Below are 17,272 nucleotides of genomic sequence, written 5' to 3' on the forward strand. Positions count from 1 at the left end.
AGCCACACACCCTCCCAACTGTATTGAGGATTATTAGGCAAATGAGCAAATGTGGCAGAGTTCTGCTGTGACTTTCTGTCCTTCAGATCCTCTGTATGCCAGTGGAATAAGTGAGAACAGCCTGTGACCACTCTAAATCTTGCTTGAACAGCCCTGAGGATTAGGGAACCATAAAGGGTTCCCTGATATCCCACTCAGTGCTGAGCAGATCTCAGCTTGCAGGGTCTTTGGGAAGAGTATGTTTTACTGATGGACAAAATCCCCTCAGGAATAGTGTCTGAAATAGAATTCCATCTGCCACACTGAATGTTTCCCAACTGGAATCAGACAGTGAGGAAGGCAAGGCTGCTTCCTAGGAGTCTGAATGATGCTGTGACAATTTTGCATAATTATTGCTACACTGCCATTATTAACGGAGCACTGCTATGGAAGTACTAATGGACTCACTCAGATTACGAAAGACTTTAAAGGAATCCATGTATCTATCACTTAATTTTAAAGACATTCATACGGTTTCAGGAAAGCCGTGAAAACCTTTGCGAAGGGACAAAAGATAATCTCTGAGAGCTGGACTGCGCATTAAAGTCCCAGCCCCGTGCAGCTGCAGAAAGGAAGGGTCCTTCTGAGGTTCAGCTGCTCCAGTCTGCAAAATAGAACAATGAGTACGCTGTATTAGCCCATTAATAGATACATCATACTGCCCTCATCTTGTAACCAGGTAACTCTACTGGCATGGATGAGAGGTAAGGGGCAGAGCCATGACTTTGCTCACTCCCCACCTCTTGCAGGAAGAATATCAGGCAATCAGCCCCTCTTCTCTCCCAAGGCCCGCTCTTTGACCCAAGATCTTGTTGGTCCTGTGGGGCCCTTCAGGGGGTGGGAGGTGGGCCTTGCTCTCCTGAATGGTTGCATAAGACATAGCCATAATCTACTCCATTATGAAGCAAAAACATATAAAACATTACAAAGAGTTTCACAGATTATCAAAGCATCAGTGTGACAAAATGAAGTAAACACCTGGCAGACACAGGTGTTTGGGATGCATTTCCAAAGGAAATTATGCATTCAATAAGTAATATTCATGCTTGATAACTGATTATGGCAAATGGCATTCATGATGAAAAGAACAACATTCTGTAGCAAAGACAGCCCACAGAAGTCTGGAGGAGGTACACTGAGGCACAAGGAGCTGAAGTACAGTGTCACAGAATACACATTAAAAGAAGATTTCTGCACAGCTTCCTGGGCATGAGTTCAGTGTGGCATTCAAATAGTGACACAGAAAGAAATGAAATTGACATATGTGAAAAGATTGACTATGCAACAGTCATGGGAGGAGTGTGATACAATCTGCAAGCGTTTGAAGGGTGCAAGTATCAATGATGGAGAGAAGGTGGGAATATTATGATGGATAATTGCATGATATTAAGAAAGAGAACATTTAAGTCATTAGGAAAATCTTCTTGTTGCTGTTTGGCCTGTGGAATACTCTTACATGGGAAGAAATAAAAATCTCAACGTTTGGAACTTTCAAAGCTTAAGATTCTATGCCTCAGCTCCTCATCTGTACAATAGGCATAAAAATACTTCCCTACCTCACAGATGATTAATTTATTAATGTATGTGAGGTGTTCAGATACTGTAATGATGAGTGCCATAGAAAAGCCTACAAGTAATACTACACACTTACTCCGGTGTCATTCAGAATAAGATCATTTCTATACTTGGGGGCAAAAGGAAAGGAATTGTTTTAACATTTTCTCTAAAACTGGAGTTTCAAACTTGAATGTGTAAAACCTTTGATTTTGTACAGAAAATAGTTCTCTGAAAGGCACTCTCCTATTCTGTGTCAGGGATCTGTTCTGGGCTCTCTCTTTGGAAAGCTGAAATAAGAAAATATACAGGGGTGCATTTTCAACACAGTGCACAGAAAATTATAGGTTTATTGCTCTTCATAATAGTCATTGTGGATCTGCTCTACTAACTATCACTTATATCATGTTGAAAACTAGCACCCCAGCTGCATATCCTGTTACACAATATAAACTCATCCTACAGTGTCAGTGTTTTAATACCCAATTACCATCGGAGAGGCATTCCTACTTTTCAAATACCTGCCCCCCACCAGCCTATCCAGTTCTTTTATTTTCCAGAAAAAGGTGATAGATTCTGAGAGTTATAAGTGGGAGAAGGTTTTATTAGAAAGAGGAGAATAAACGATTCCTGATCCCAAATGTAGCACAAATGAAAAAGTGTACAGTAGTTTTATTTATGGTACTACAGATTGCAATTTCAGCACAAGGTAGAGTTGTGCAAACAAACCCTCTGCTAGTATCTCAGGCTTTAAAAAAAACATCACTTATTACATTGTACTTCTAAATTTCAGAAATCCAGTCTTTACAGGACAAACACTTTTGCTGAGTTGACAGTTCTTTGACTATCAAAGGGAAAAGGTCTACTTTGACATCAGAACTAGAGCACAAAGAGAAAAGACATCCTATGAAAGTATACACAACCATCTAGGATCAGATGAAAATATTAAGCTTTCTGTGAGTGTCTAAAATGTTCATTTCTGTGTCTCCGTAACGAAACAGATTAGGTGTCATAATGACCTCTACAGAGTTTTAAAAAAAATTAAGTTAGGTAAGTCAGAACAGTGTCTTTCTTAAATGAGATTGAGTGATACAATATATGAATTCCTTTAAAATCCACACTGCTTACACAAAAAACAATATGGAAATTGTCATGGCTAAGTTACTACAAAATATGGATCTATGACTGCCTCGGCTGTTCAGAAAAGGGCAATTATTTATATATTTCTGTCCATACTTCTCCAAATCTTTTTGACAGGAAGTTACTTCAGGTGGGCAAAATAAAATGAAAGCTGACCACCTCACCACGTAGTTATTGATATACCATGAAAAGAACAGCCCTCATATTATTTTGGCCTCATAAATAGTTCTTTGAGGCTACACAGATCCATGCAAAACTATAAACACAAATATTTTAAATAAAACTACTAAACCCTGTATACAATCCCAGCATCCAGGCAATCTGAGACTCAACATTTCCAATAATCTTTTATATGATGACAAAAAATAAGAGAGATTGTGGAAAAGAAACCCAACATTTTTCTTACATTGTGAGCAATTTGGAGCAGCAATCATATCCACATTTAAGATTTATAGTGCCCAACAGATACAGATCAGGGCCTGTGGGTGGTAAGAATATTGTGTTTATTTGGGTATACTCATATACTGAAATAGTCTGGTTCCAAACCAGAGCCCTATTGGACTTCAGTACACCACAGACTTTTCTCATATACCAGAGCTATTTCTTCTACTTTTTCAAATATTGTTCAGGTAAATCTTGGAAAGTCTGCATTACTTCAGCAATGCAAATTAACTTGTAATACAGTGTTTTAGAAACAGGACTTAAAAATAAAACAACTTCAAATACTGACAAATATAAATCCAGAAGGAAAAATTAAAGCACATTTTTTTACCCTTGTATTATTATTTATCACAGAAGCAGAAAATTAATAGTAGGTGATTGAATTAAAAGCTGTCCATTTCTTCACAATATTCCCCCCTACCGTCTGTTTTCATTTTCCGATATGATATCCTGACTTCCACACCAGGATCAAAGAAGGTCTCTCAATTTGATTACAGATGGGACAAAGCAAAACTGAAGACCTAAAGAGGCTCAGGTCTGGATCCAAACTTTGCAGCTGAAGCCCATATCCATTCTTGACCAATTACAAAGCATCATATGTAGATCTAGTCTTCCCTGTAGGAATTCCTGTTAAAAAGCTACCCAAACAGAGGCAGACTGCAAATATATGTAAAACTCCATTTTTCAATTGCACACCCATAATGGTTATTTCTATGCAGCTAGTAGAAATTAGCAGAAAAATTAAAGTACATAAATGAAATGAAAAGACGAGAAAAGATTCTCGCTTTATATTGTGCGTACTCCAAGTATCACACACTGCTTTACTAATTGTGATTGGCTACATAGACAAATCTGCTACACCCACTTTGTTAAGACACTGAATTAGCCAGATCCCTGAAGTTTATTTTCTGCACTTCTGAAAAGATGCCATGGGAACTTAAACTACTGCTTAGTATAAGAAATGCTTCATAGTCTCCTCTGCAGGATGATACCTCCAATAATGCATCTTCTTGGTAGGACTATGCAATATCAACATGAGCTATGAACTCAGGAAGAAAGAGAACAATAGTGTATCCAATGACTTTTAAAACTTTGAGACTAAAGACAGAGCCATGCAGTCCTACACAACTGGCACTATAACAACAACAACATTTCCCTTAAGTTGTCCTGGATAGTTAAATAGATTAAAAAACAGGTACAGAGGTAAAACATAGCAATACTTTGACAGTCCTTGCTCATCTGTTCTTTCTTCAGTACATTAATATCCAAGAAATGTGGTGGTTTTCTTCTAAACGGAGCAATTACAAACCCATAAGGAATGACTGTTAGTTAATTAAGGGACAGGATTTGCAGAAGTAAGCCAGTCATCATTAATCTTAGAAATGTCAACTGGCTTCAGTTACACATGTAGGTTCCTGTTGACAGACCTCTATTTCAGAGTTAGGAGGAAGCATCCACCTACTAATATGATCAGACAGGGCAGTTTACATCAAAGCTATAAAAAGTAATGACGTTTTAAAAAAACAGAAGCCTATTAATTTTTCCAAGAGCTAAAACAGACTCAGATTTCAAGGTCAGAAGAGATCATGATGATTGTCTACTCTAGTTTGACCATCTGCACATTGCAGGCCACAGAACCTTATCCACTCACTCCTGTAACAGTTCCCTAACCTCTGGCTGAGTTACCAAGGCCCTCAAATAATGGTTTAAAGTAGTGGTGGGCAACCTGTGGCCAATTAGGGTAATCTGCTGGTGGGCCATGTGACTGTTTGTTTACACTGACTGTCCGCAGGCATGGCCGCCCGCAGCTTGCCGTTCCCAGACAATGGGAGCTGTGGGAAGCGGTGTGGGCTGCGAGGATGTGCTGGCTGCTGCTTCCCACAGATCCCATTGGCCGGGAACAATGAACCGTGGCCACAGGGAGCTGTGGGCGGCCAGTGAAAACAAACTGTCTTGTGGCCCGCCAGCGGATCACCCTAACGGGCTGCGTGCGGTCCACAGGCTGCAGATTGCCCACCCCTGGTTCAAAGACTTTACGTTACAGAGAATTCACCATTTACACTAGTTTCAACCTGCAAGTGACCAGTGCCCCATGCTGCAGAAGAAGGCACCCCTCCCCACAGGGTCTCTGCCAATCTTCCCAATCCCAATTATGGAGCTCAGTTAGACCCTGAACATGCAGGCAAGATCTACTGGCGAGACACCTCAGAAAGAATTCTCTGTAGTATCTCAGAGCCCTCCCCATCTAGTGTTCCATCACTGGCTGTGCAGTCGCAGATTGGCTAAATGCCATTGTAGGCAGTTTCATCATAACATCTCCTCCATAAACGTATCAAGTTGTCATGAAGCCAGTTAGGTTTTTTGTCCCCACTGCTCCCTTTGGAAGGCTGTTCCAGAACTTAACTCCTCTGATGGTTAGAACTCTTCACCTGATTTCAAGCCTAAACTTATTAATGGTCAATTTATAGCCATTTGTTCTTATGACCACATTGGCATGTAACTTAAATAACTCCTTTCCCTCCCTGGTATTTATCCTTCTGATGTATTTATAGAGAGCCCTCATATGTCCCCCCAGCCTTCTTTTGGTTAGGCTAAACAAGCCAAACTCTTTGAGTCTCCTCTCATAAGCCAGGTTTTCCATTCCTCAGATCATCCTAGCAGCCCTTCTCTGCACCTGTTCCAGTTTGAATTCAGCTTTCTTAAACATGGGAGACCAGAACTGCACACAGTATTCCAGATGAGGTCGCACCAGTGCCTTGTATAATGGTACTAACACTCCTGGTCTGTACTAGAAATACCTTGCCTGACGCATGCTAGGACTGTGTTAGCCTTTTTCACAACTGTATCACATTGGTGGCCCATAGTCATCATGTGATCAACCAATACACCCAGTTCTTTCTTCTCCACTGTCACTTCCAACTGATATATTCCCAATTTACAGGAAAAATTCTTGTTGTTAGTTCCTAAATGCATGACTCTGCACATTACATTTCATCCCATTTCTATTATTCCAGTTTACAAGATCATCCAGATCTTCTTGTATGATATTCCAGCCCGACTCCATATTGGCAATACCTCCCAACTTTGTGTCACCCACATGTTTTATTAGCGCACACTCAAGTTTTTGTGCCAAGGTCAGTAACAAAAATATTAAATATGATTGGTCCCAAGAGCAATCCCTGAGGAACTCCACTAGTTACCTCCCTCCAGCTTGACAGTTCACCTTTCTGTGTGACCTGTTGTAGCTCCCCTTTAACCAGTTCCTTATTCATTTTTCAAATCTCATATTAATCTCCATCTTCTCCAATTTAACTAACAACTTCCTATGTGGAACTGTATCAAACGCCTTACTGAAATCCAGGTAGAATAGATCTACTGCATTTCCTTTGCCTAGAAAATCAGTTATCCTCCCTAAGAAGGAGACCAGGCTGATCTGGCACAAACTATCTTTTGTAAAACCATGTTGTATTTAATCCCAATTACCATTAACCTCTATATCCTTAACTATTTTCTCTTTTAAAATTTGTTCCAAGACCTTGCATACAATTGACGTCAAACTAATAGGCCTGTAGTTCCCCAGATCACGTTTTTTCCCCTTTATTAAAAGTAGGAACTATATTAGCAATTCTCCAGTCATGGGGTATGACCCTGAGTTTACAGATTCATTAAAAATCCTTGCTATTGGGCTTGCAATTTCTTGTGCCTTTGAAGCATTTCCCAAAATCAGATGCAGTAGGCATAATTTTAATCTGAAGTGTTGCTGGCCCCTAAAATGTACCCATAATATTAAGAAATGAACCCTGAAAATAAAAGTAATAGCTAGCACTGCATGGAAAGACTTGACAAGGCTCTGGGTAAAAAAAAAAAAAAAGAAAAAAATCCTTTTATAACTGAGATGAAATTTTAGGAAGCAAAATTTCTTCTCTGGATTTCCTGTAGAAATAATTCTCCAAAGGCAATCTGCTTGCTCTTTGGGTGGCCTTTCAGCTGTTACATTTTGCTGGCTGCCCTGGAGGAGGTTTTTTTAATATCTTGTGAAGGAGGGCGGGGGCAGGGAAACTCTCAATGAGCAAAACATTCCAAAAGGGAGGCACTTCTGCTTCAGTAAATACATTAGGATATATAAACTTCAGAAAAGGATCCCTTACGTTCATTTCCAAAGGCCAAGTGTATTTATAGAGCACTTTCCAACAATGCTTCAGGAAATCGGTTCTTACACAGTAAAAGAAAATCTAACTAGGCAGAACATTGAGTATTGTACATCTTTGTCAAGGGAGAAAACACTATTATATTAAATATTATTTTAAAAGAACTAATGACCAATACTTTAAAGGCCTTCAAAGGAAATTTTACATTTAATTAGGATTCCAGAATCCAATATGAGGGATTCCATCATCAGATACTAAAACTGGATTATCAGTGTGGACGTTTTCAAATGTATCTATGACAAATGTTCCACTCTTAGACACCCACAATATGGTAAAATCATTTTTTCAGTGGATACACTATTGTTCTCTTTCTCACTCTTCCTGCAGTGCGCACCTTCTCCTAGTTTCCCACATTCAGAGCGATGCCACCAACTTGAAAATCACATTTGTCTGAAAATTTTGTACTGACTATTGTTACAAGTGACACCAAAAATTACTGTCTCTGAAAGAGGAAAAGGCTCTCTATACTTTTCACGTTTGACATCACTGCATATAGTTAGTTTCACTGTTTCCCTCGAGCAGTCGGCCATTTTCTGAAAAGACTTATAAATCAACAGGGGAACAGAAAAACCTTTACGTTTTTAATGGGAATTTAAAATGAAAAATATCTGGCTTGGGCTCTAACATTTAAATGGTGTTCTTATCAAAAACAACTTGAGAACAAAAGTAGTCAAAAAATCAAGTTGACTTTTGTACCTTTAATAGAGAAGACTTTGAATACCCTATTGGCACCTCATACTCATTTCTGATCTGCTGGGTCCTAGCAGAGTGCCATATGTAGTTGTTTCTGCTCATATACTGTAGAAAAGGAAGCTGTCAAGTTAAAAGTGTTTTTTTTAATGAATTTAAAAAATAATTTCCCTACAAATCATCCAAGGGGTGGGGATGGGTTTACCACATTTGCACTAATGAAATGGATACTTAGAAACAGGAAGCTTGGAAGTAATTTTTTCTCATGGGGAATGGGCTATGATTCCACCCCTACGCCCAGCAATACTCAATAGGCAAGAGCCTTTTGTGTAGAGGACCCTATGCCCTCCTACCTCTGGGTTTCCCTGTCAGGATGGTTTCTCTGCACTTGCATGAATGGCATCCTAAAGGCATTAAACCTTAAAAAGACTGTTTTCAGCCCAGTGATACAGTTTCTGACAGGCACTATGCAACCATAGTCCTCTTCAAGCAGCCTAGGAGAGGGCTCAGCTGATGCACCACTTTTATTAAAAATGTATCTCTTTCTCTTGGTCATGCTCTTAGACATTCAGTGAACACTTTGCTATGAATAGGCCTGGATTCGCAAGGACATTTTTACTGAAAAGCATCTTGTTTCTTAAAGTGCATTATATGAGTGAAAGGTCAAAATCCATTTGCTGTGGATGAAAAATCTTAACTACAATTTCTGCTAAGAACTTTTCATATAGGCCCGGATGAGGATTAGCTAACAAAGAACAATACATAGCTAAGAGAAAGCTCGGGTAAACAGATAACCTTGTGTGTTTCAAGTCAGTGAGCGGAGTCAGCATAACTCCGAATGTAATTGGGCGTCCTTATTGCGAGTTATAGACACATGAAGTGCTGAGAAAGGCCTCATGGTTACTCCCTAATGCAGGGAGGAGATAGTGGTACAATATTCCTCAGTTCCTAGACAGAGTTCGGGGAGAGGCCTAATATAATTGACATGAGTTATGACACCTTCCCCTCACAGATGTCTGTCAATCCTAGCCCACAGAAATTCAAGGGTAAACTTATAAACAATTATTATTGTTAAATACTAATTACTGCTTTTTTGCTTTAAATCTCCAGAAATGTACCTGGTGATCAACCGGGAGAGCTGTTACCACATTCCCCTGGACCCCAAAATTAGGATTTAACCTATACATTTTAACAGACATAGTTTGGCGGTAATTACCTGTGTGTCAGCAATATGTTAATCTGAGCTATGGGTGGAGCCATTATGTAATCTTTTAGACCAGGGGCAGGCAACCTATGGCATGTGTGCCGAAGGTGGCACCGAGCTGATTTTCAGTGGCACTCACACTGCCCAGGTCCTGGCCACCAGCCTGGGAGATCTGCATTTTAATTTAAATTTAAATTAAGTTTCTTAAACATTTTAAAACATTATTTACTTTACATACAACAATAGTTTAGTTATCTATTATAGAAAGTGACCTTCTTAAAATGTATAACTGGCACATGAAACCTTAAATTAGAGTGAATAAATGAAGACTCGGTGCATCACTGCTGAAAAGTTGCTGACCCCTGTTTTAGACCATCGTTTTGCTGCTAGAACTTATCCAGGGGCTTGGGAAACCCATCCCCGTTACTTCTCTCCGCCCAATGAGCACCCTATATATACTATTGTAATTAACTGTTCTGCATTGTCTCTGAGCCTGCTAAGCAAAGTGACACTCCACCAGTGCTGTGCATAATAAATTCCTGTGCATGGTGTCCATTTTTGATCCTTCAATGAGTACAATTGTCAAACAAATTTTTAGACTCTACTTCATGTTTCCACTTATTTGGACACTGGTGCTTCTAGCCTTAGCTCTGAAGCATCGTGCTGGGACTGTGAAAAGTACAATAGTTAAAGGATGGGTTTCCTTAAAAACAGACAAGAGAGACTGGTAGAGCTACTGTAGCTCCCAAAAAGAGCTGGTTAAATAATGAAAAAAAAAAAGATAATTTGCCACTAATTTATATTACGAAGTGGGTTCTAGCTCACAAAAGCTTATGCCCAAATAAATTTGTTAGTCTCTAAAGCGCCACGAGGACTCCTCATTGTTTTTACAGAAAAAAATAGCCAACTAAATAGTTGAATTCATATTATTAGCCATATATTGAGTTGGATGAGTAATGACAGGTGCATTTGGGAATAATTTGTACAACCTGATAACTAGAGACAACAAAATCACATGAAACTTGCCTTTTCTAAGGGTTCATTACAAACTGTAGCTCAGGTCAAATTGTTGAAAGTTTCTCAGACCATTTGAATGAATGCTGAATCATTCTGAAGCACACTAAGCTGACTTTTTGTTATTTTAAAATTCTGTGACATCAGCAGTGTTGCATGGTTTGAATGTGAAATCAGGAGAAACTCAGCTGTTTTGACTGAGCTTCACTGTGAGACTTTGGGTTAAGCACAACTCAAATGCAAACTGAAAGCAAAACTCAGGGAAGCACAAACACACCTTAACTAAAGCCAAGCTGATTATTTGCACAAACCCTCTGAAGTAAAACCAGTTAGTTTCTTTTAGCCACAAGTAAGAAGTGCTCTTCCAGATTTTTCAGATGTAAATGTTAGGATATAGATATTCAGGCCTGTCTGTAAAGGCCTATACTTTAAGAATGTAGGTGTAGTCTTATCACTTAGCTAGTTATAAAGGTATAAAAAAAAGAATCAAAGATCACTGGAATGGCCTTCTCTTACTGTGACAGGCTAAGGCCTTCAGCTAAGATGTAGTTAGACCCCCATAAGCTGGGAAGTGTATGGTCACATCCTCAAATTCCAAACTAGTCACATTGAAATAAGGTGCTATTGGGCTATTAGGAATACAATCCTGTCCTGATATTCCTATCACCTCCAGAGAAAGAGAAGAGCCTAGAAGATGTAAAAGGAAACTTAGTTTGGTAGCATCCTGTCTGGCAAGAACTCGCTTATTAATAGACACAGCTGGAAAACCCTTATGTCTGTATAGCTGTAGTTGTGAAATCCTCACTTCTGTATTGTTTTGTATGTTTATTTGCATGGTCTCTGTCTGGTTCTGTGATTGTTTCTGTCTGCTGTATAATTAATTTTGCTGGGTGTAAACCAATGAAGGTGGTGGGGTATAATTAGTTAAATAACCATGTTACAATATGTTAGGATTGGTTAGTTAAATTTCAGTAAAATGATTGGTTAAGGAATAGCTAAGCAAAACTCAGGTTTTACTATATAGTCTGCAGTCAATCAGGAAGTAAGGGGGGCGGAATTGGGAACAGGGACTGGGGATGGGGGAATTGGGATCATGTTTTGCTGAAGTGGGAAATGGGAACAGGGGATGGGAACGGGAACAGGAACAGGGACACAGGCAAGGCTCTGTGGTGTCAGAGCTGGGAAGGGAGACACTAAGGAAGGAAACTGGATTCATGCTTGCTGGAAGTTCACCCCAATAAACATCGAATTGTTTGCGCCTTTGGACTTCGGGTATTGTTGCTCTGTTCATGCGAGAAGGACCAGGGAAGTAGGAGGGTGAAGGAATAAGCCCCCTAACAGTGGGGGCTAAATAATTAAATTTGGCTTCCCCATTATATTCGGCATCCCCATTGCTGAACCCCTCCCCACAATTTCCTGCAAGTGCGAACATTTAAAACAGAAAAAAATGCTTAAAATTATCTGTCAGAATTATAAAAAATGATGCTGTGATTGTAGCATGTAGCATATGAGCTTTAATCTAGCTAGCACAAGTAACAACAGTAGGGCAGACATGGCGGCATGAGCTTCAGCACAGGCTTGCTGCCTGAGTAGAGTAACTCCCCACTTAACCTCCTCTCGCTTAACGTTGAGCCCCTCACCCGTGGTGCTTGCAGAGTAGAGGAAGCTACCACTGCTGTTGTGCAATGTGCTTCTCCTTGCCTATGGTACCTTCAGCTTCCTTGCCTGCCTCATTGTCTGCAGTGCCAGTGGGCTGTGCCTGTGTGGGGTAAAGCGGAGGCACCTCCCAACTATAGTACTGTACTGTATTGTATGGCAAAAAAATTTTCCCTGGAACCTAACATCCTCCCCTCGCCCCCGTTTACATTAATTCTTATGGGGAAATTGGATTCGCTTAACATCGTTTCACTTGAAGTCATGTTTTTCAGGAACATAACTACAATGTTAAGTGAGGACCTATTGTGCAAACCCACCTGGGACCATGGGTACGTACCCAGGAAGACAGCGTGGTCTGAAGTCTGTGCCACCATGTCTACTCTGCTGTTACTCATGCTAGCTATATTAAAGATAAGATACCTGTCTGCAATCACTCCTTCACTTGCATTGTAAACATCACCACAGAGTCTACAGAATAATATTTTACCACAAGTGCTTAATTACCTCTGCTTCATGGTTTAAAAGCTAAGCTGGCTTCCACATTAGAAAAGTTTCTATTTCCTGGAACACTGGGGGGACTATTTGAGCTTCAAGATAGCCTTTTTTTGTGAACATCTGAGTCTCTTCATTAAAATAGATGCCTCTCAGTAAAGAGTGGATTTGCAGGACTTGTTTGCACACCTGACCACTTTAATTACTACTTGGAAATAGTCAAAAGAGTGGCGGAAATGCCACTCCAATAGTTCCTATTGTCATGCCATCTTTCAATCTGTTATTCTTTAGGACCACTTCTGCAAGTATATCCTAGTAACAAGTAGATGGAAAAATGCCCCTCCTGATCTGCAGAACTTTTCCATGACCAAAAATCATTGTGCTGTCAATAGGTTGTTTTGTGACTATTCTATCACACACTGATAAAAATGAGATCACAACTGAAAAGGTGCTAAATGCTGCTTTTTCACTGGAATTATTTCCTCATTCTGAAGCTGTCACAGAAACGATATACTTTTTTATAGGACAGATGTTATCTAAAATCTCTAAGCTATAGTTGTCAGTACCTCTCTGATTTTGTAAGTGTCTGTCAAAATTAGACACTCAGGTTACAATTCTAAGGGTATTAAAAGTGTGACTTGACATGTAACGAAATTTATGTGTTCTTAACAAAAAATAACATGCCAACATTGTTTTAAACCTGAAGCTCAAGAAACATATTGTATTTAAGCCATTAATGTGCTGCTCAAACACTCGCAAGGTTCCTGGCAGTTCTGAAGCCATGTTGCTAGTACAAAGAGATATTTACCCTGCATTAGGTAAGCAATAACCTGATCGAAACTAAACAGACTTTGGAAGGACATCACTTATCATTCAAATAGGCATTTAGGCAAATTCTTTTTCTGAGCTTCTGCAAAACCTACTGGTTAAATTCTGCTCTGAGTTACCTGAGTGCCACTCCGTGCAACGTCAATGAGAGTGGGAAAAAATGTAAATGAGAGCAAATGTTGACCCTAAGCTTTAAATATACAGTATTCTGAAATCGATAAGATTTTACAAAGTAAGGGAATTCTGAATAATCCTACCATACCTGTTCTCTGCATAACAGAGGTTTTCAAGTTCCAGAGCTACCAACCTTGCACTTTTACATTCACTTTAAAAATGTTAACACAATAATAAATAAATAAATGAACATTGTTTCTGTCAGGGAATAATGATAAAACTATTCCTTTAAAAACCGACAAAATTATCAGTTCAGAAGTTCAAAAAACTTTATTTATATAGAAATACATTCGCTATTGTTAAGCACATTTTAAAGATGGATAAAACGAGATAGAGTTAAATTATTTGCTGAAGGTCACACAGGCAGTAAGTGCCAGAACCAACAACGAAACTCAGGAGACCTGATTTGTAATCCATTGTTTCACATGGTATCCGTGCTCTTAGAATTTCACGGTTATCTCACCTCTGAAAATGGACCACAAACAGTCAAAGAAGGTGCGCACTGCATAGCTACTGCTGGAGTACAAACAGAAATGAGTCAAAAGGCAATAAGCACTGCCTCCAAAAAGATGAATATGGTACACTATATTTAGACTGGACAATTCAGCAGCTCATTTTTTAAAGTTCTATTTAGAGAGTTTCTTTTGTCTTCATTTTAAGGCAGAGAAAAACACAGTAAAATGCAATTTAGAGAATGGGGAGCTCTCATAGGAATTCATATAAACAAGCCTCAGTTAATGAAAATTACTGCTGGTGGTAGGGAGGAAGAAAAGAAGTAGAAAGCCAAAAGAGTGATTTATGAGATTAGGTATCCAAAATACACACAACAAATTCCTACTGAAAACAAAACTTTCCTCACACAGGATAATCTTTCAATAATGTATAACAATATTAATAAAACAAATCAGTTCTGTGCTTGAGCTACATAATTTGTTTTCAGTCTCAAGTGATTTTTGTCCAGTTATAGCTTTTCTGTTCATTGCAAGATTGTTATAAAATAAATAACTCTTACATATCTTTTCTTAATAATCAGAATGTCCAATTTAGCCTAGCTTTCCTTCCCATCAAACATGTATGCCTTCCACACAAATACTCCTTGGCAATTTATGAGGCTTGCTCTAGAGGAGAAATCTGAATCTTAAAAAAAGTTGTTACCAAACACATTAATGACCTACTCTTTCCTAAAAGAGGTGATTCCTTAACCACAAATAGGAAACCTGCCAGTTGATTGGAACCAGTCTGGGCATCCATAAATAAAGAAGAATTCTTTTGCGTACCTATTGCTCCTGACCTTCAGCCTCAATTTTATTGCATTAATTGAAAGAAAACAAACTGGAGAGGAATTAAAAAGGTGTCCATAAGCATCTCTAGTGACCTTCCACTGTAACTCTCGTCCTCCGTTACAGCACACTACAATCCAGTATTTAAAAAGCAAAAAGGAAGAAAAAGAAAGCACCGTGCATTGTATCTCCCGTGAATCTCTACATGCACAGAGCTCCACTGAAATCAATGGGGCTGTGTATGGGTGCAGGGTTTGCCGATGTGGAGGAACTTGTAGATCCAGGACTATGGATTTGTAAGGAAGATGGCTTTAAGTCTCTACTAATGTGCTGTGTTTCAGGCAGACCGCTTTCTTCCTGGATAGGCAACTAGGTCATAACATTTTGTCCCCTCTAACCTTAACAAGTTTTGCTTTCTCAACATCCCATTACATTGCTCACAGACATGTACGAGATTCTCCTAACACTGCATAATACCACCATCTGCCATCTAATGGACAGTTATATTCTTTATCTAAAATTAATTTGTATTTCAGCTCCAATTTACAACTTTCCCTGAACTAAAGCAACACAATGCTGCAAACTTTTACTCATGAGAGTTATCCCTGTTCATGGGAGTAGTTCCACAGAAGTCATTTGGCACCCAAATATCAATGTTATGCAGCTGATAAACAGTAGTAAAAGTGCATTACATTATCATAACTGTCTCACTGTTACCTTATCACCACCACCTTCCGTATGTTGTATCCAGGTATTATCTTTCATCTTACATTAGATTTTAAGCTCTGTAGGACCGGGACATCTTTTTTGTTACGTGTGGGTACAGAGGCAACCACAGTGTGGCCATAATATAATAAAAATAATGTCAGGAAAACATGATCATTAGAAGGGACAATCTGAGTAAGAATTACTCACATTAAGAGGACAGTATGCAGGACAGCTCATAATTATCCCTAATATAGTGCTTTCATCAACAAATTACATTCTGTGTGCAGAACACTGCTGTTTACTACCAGTTTTTTACTCCTTTCTCACCCCATAATAGGACTGCTCACTCTGTAGAGGTTCTTCCACTCTTTATTACAGTAAAGACAATGTCCTTCCAAACAGAAGAATATCAGAAAGGAGCGATTACAACATTGCTGATGCTGGGAATGTTGCTTAGAAGTTAAACTATTCTCTCACTAGAGGTGATACCTTGGGTCAGGAAGGAAGCACATTGGCATAGCAGTGATGGGACGCTTGCATCTCCCCTGCCCATACTGTCCATGGATAGAAGACTTCATCTTATTTATTCCATGCACAGAAGACTTAACTTTCCTGGCCTGTGAGTACAATACCTTTCCTCTGTACTAAAATGCAGTTAAAACATATATTAAAAATAGAATAGTCACCATGATAATCATATCAAACACCATTATTTTTAATTCTAAAAGTGGTTTAGATAATGAAATGGATAGTGAAGACAGGCCAGTGGTGGATTAGCCACTGGAACAATGGGGCCCATGCCCATGGGGCCACAGGTAATTTGGGGCCTCCAGAAAAATGTGCACTCCCGCACTCTGACCTGCTCCGCCTGCCCAGAGCTCCTGCCAAGAAGCAGAGGAAGCCCCCATGCCCTGACCCTGCTCCCAGGCAGGAGGGCCAGGGGTGTGTGTGTGTGGGGAACAACTGAAGGCGGAAGGTGTGGGGAGGGGCTCCCACTTGCTCTGGCCTAGGGCCCCACAAAATGGTACTCTGCCTCTGAGACAGGCCCATCTCTTCCAGCATAAGAAAACAGAAGTGTGTCTGAGGAATGACAGGCTTCTAGCAGAGCACAAGGTCAGACTGGAGTGTGTTCAATGAGAGTGGGGCTAGACCTACCGGAAACGGGTGCATCCGTACTTGAGAGAGACCATGAGAAGGGAGAGGAGCAGAAAACCAGTCACTGCAAGGAAAGATTCTCAATGGCAGTTGAGTGGGAGCAAGAGAGGATCAGGGAAAGGATATCTTTTTGGGGAGGAGATTATTTTACAGAGCACTGGCTCCATCAGATATGAGAAATCAAGAGCATTTTGGGGAATCTGAGGCGTAGAATTCGTCCTTCTAGGTTATTTCTGGCAGAGGCTCTCCCTCTATGGTACAGCAGAAGGAATAGTAAAGCCTAGTTGTATTAGCCACATGATATGTAACATGTACATATTCCTTTTAGACTTTGTCTGGCTCATGAAAAGTTGCAAAGGTGAAACGAGTGACCTTTGACAATGCTGACAAGTTCATATCTCATCCACGGCTTCTTTTTACAGCTTTTACTGACTGGGCAATCTGACTGTTGTCTAATAATATATTAGCAGTTACTATGTCTTGAAGAGGGTCTTTAGCAAAATGAAGAGCTGAAGACAAAGCACTGTGGTAGTAAATGCGGACAGGTCAGAAAAAGATCACTTTCTCTGTTCTCCTTCTGTCAGATGGTTATAATGCTGAATATTTAAACGTGGTAAAGCTAATGACTTTCGCTGTATGTGAAGGGAAGAATTACTATACATTTATAAAACTAAAGTACAAGCCTGAAT

Source organism: Gopherus evgoodei, chromosome 2 (assembly GCF_007399415.2).
Source record: "Gopherus evgoodei ecotype Sinaloan lineage chromosome 2, rGopEvg1_v1.p, whole genome shotgun sequence".
Taxonomy (NCBI): Eukaryota; Metazoa; Chordata; order Testudines; family Testudinidae; genus Gopherus; species Gopherus evgoodei.